Source organism: Ascaphus truei, chromosome 2 (genome assembly GCF_040206685.1).
Source record: "Ascaphus truei isolate aAscTru1 chromosome 2, aAscTru1.hap1, whole genome shotgun sequence".
In the NCBI taxonomy this organism is placed as follows: Eukaryota; Metazoa; Chordata; class Amphibia; order Anura; family Ascaphidae; genus Ascaphus; species Ascaphus truei.
The window spans coordinates 417,074,613-417,077,177 of record NC_134484.1 but is presented as its reverse complement, the minus strand read 5'-3'; positions in this window follow the sequence as shown (position 1 = coordinate 417,077,177).

Sequence of the window (2,565 nt, the reverse complement as noted above, 5' to 3'; positions counted from 1 at the left end):
GAAATTAGTCATAGAAAAATATAGATCAAATAGATTGTAAGATATTGTGGTTTTAAAAAAATGTGTACCGAGTTATTTTTTAAAGTCCAATATTAATATTTCCTACATTTGTGAAGATATACAAAAGTACAATTCAGTGAAAATTAAGCCTAGCGTTTCCTGGATCACCACTAAAAGAAGTGTATATACTATTGCTACACCCAAGTTTAAAGACTTGCCAGGCTGGAGACAAATATATTCAAAACAAAAGTATTTTCAAAATTATTTATAATGTTCTCAGATATAAATGTTTAAGCCATACTATTATCAAATAATAACAGAGCAGAAAAAAAAATTCTAATCACAAGAGTTTTTTGACAAACTAATTATATAGCAGGTAAAAAAACAAACAAAAGCCAGAGCTTTTTATAGACTTACAGTTGGATGATAACAGCATGATAATGAGTTGTGTTTCATGTTGTAATTATTAGGTTTCAAGCAATGCAAGGTTAAAATCGACAAAGAAAACACACAGGGGCCTATATCAACAGATATTTGTGTTTTATATGGCAAAAAAAGTATTTTACCTTACAAAATTTGTGTCGTACGGAATGTATCTTCAGAAGTTGTTGTAACATGCAACACACAATAGAATTGTAACATTTTATTTATGCACATTGAGTTTTATTATTTTTTTAGACACAAATATAGCTACTCTGCAAATATACATTGTCCAATTATTGTGCTTGTCAGTCACATAGCGCGAGTATATAACTTCACATGAGAAGTGTCTTAAACGAGATTTGATAATGTTTCTGTCATAATTATATTAGTTTTTTTTCTGATTCCATGTTTAAATACATGTATCAAAAGTGCATTATTTTACTCATGTTTGATACATATAGACACACACACTTTTTACTATGAGCCTAGACCAAGTATACCCAAGTTTGGTTTTTAACTAGGTTGGTGCATAAAATTGATGTATTTTTGTGTGATTTTCAGATGCATCAATAATAAAATCTGTGATACATATAATTTAATCATATGCGACTGGCGCAGAAAAATGTAATTCTCCAAATGATAGAATTTAACTGTTGTTCCAGATTCAAAATGTCTGTGCCTAGCAGCGTCAAATATTTGTTATGTGCCACTATATACTTTTACTATGCAAAATATAGTTTACAATACAAGCAAATGTGATTGTTGGCTTTAAAAAAAGTCTTCAATTATGTAATACTAGTCTCTAATATATGCTTTTTTCCCATCACAACTTGTATTATTTCCAGTCACAGTGGCAACTGTGCTCCATGTAGGTGTTTCATTTAAATAAAAAGTGAGATTAGTGACTTGCAATTAGAGTTTCAATTTATTACAAAAATACAATACTCCTCAGAAAAAAATAATTAAAGAGAGGATTTATATGTTCAACCTACTCAGACCTTGGACATTTTAACTAGCTGTTATGATAGTTTGAAACTACTTAGGAATAGGTGAAAATGTACATAGCCATTTAATAAGACGATAAACACGGTATAGCTATTGCGAATAATTTATCAAAGATTCCCAGATGCAAAATAATGCACTATATTTAGCAAAGCAGAAATGTCATCGGTTTCAGTGGAGATGTTTTTCTGTAATAAATTCAGGGCTGTATTTTTGCACCGGTTTTTAAGTGTGAAAATTATGATAAACAACTCTCAATATTTCCATTTTTCACCCAAAAATACTTTTTTTATACACTACCCAGCATCTGCAATCTTCACATACTAGTGGAAGAAAGGTTTCATGACTAGAATTTGCCATACACTTTTACACAATTTGACAGAATTGTGTTTGGCGTACATTTAGCAGGCAGATAGCAACTATATGTCCCTTTATTAATAAAAAGACATGTAGGGACATTAGGCATTCCAAGAAAATATTACTGGTTGGTGACCCTGTTAACAAAATCCTTCAGTTATTAGACAACTTTACTTCTGTTGTAACAGGAAAAATATTTGTGCATTTATGCACCTTCCCATAACATAGATCATATTTCCCATTAAATAGTTGTTGAAAAGCAAATTTGTAATTTTATAAAGCACAAAATAATATATAGCATAAGATATTTTAGTAACATTAAAAAAGGACCAGGGAGGCCTAGTTTGTTTTGGGCTACGTGCTTTGAAGATGTGATTTTATTATTTGTACTACCAGAAAATATTTTATTGACGGCTCTTATTCATGTTATAACTTGAAATATATATATATATATTATTTGTAAATTAAAAATGTATTTCCACTATAAAAGTACTTACTTATATTTTGCATTTATACATAATATAAAAATACACCCACAATCTAATTTTAGCACTAACAGTTGTATTGCTTTCTTTATAAAGTACAGACACGCAGTGGAAAAACAATGCAAGGAATTATAATGTACAGGTAGAACATACTGTGCAACATTGTAAAGCTTCCTTAGTGATTTGGGATTAAATGACTGGAGATTTCTAAATCTCCCATTGACTTGCATTGGGATCATGGACATTTTGCAGAACCACAGAGATTCAAAGCAGAAAATATATTAACTGGGGCTGCTAA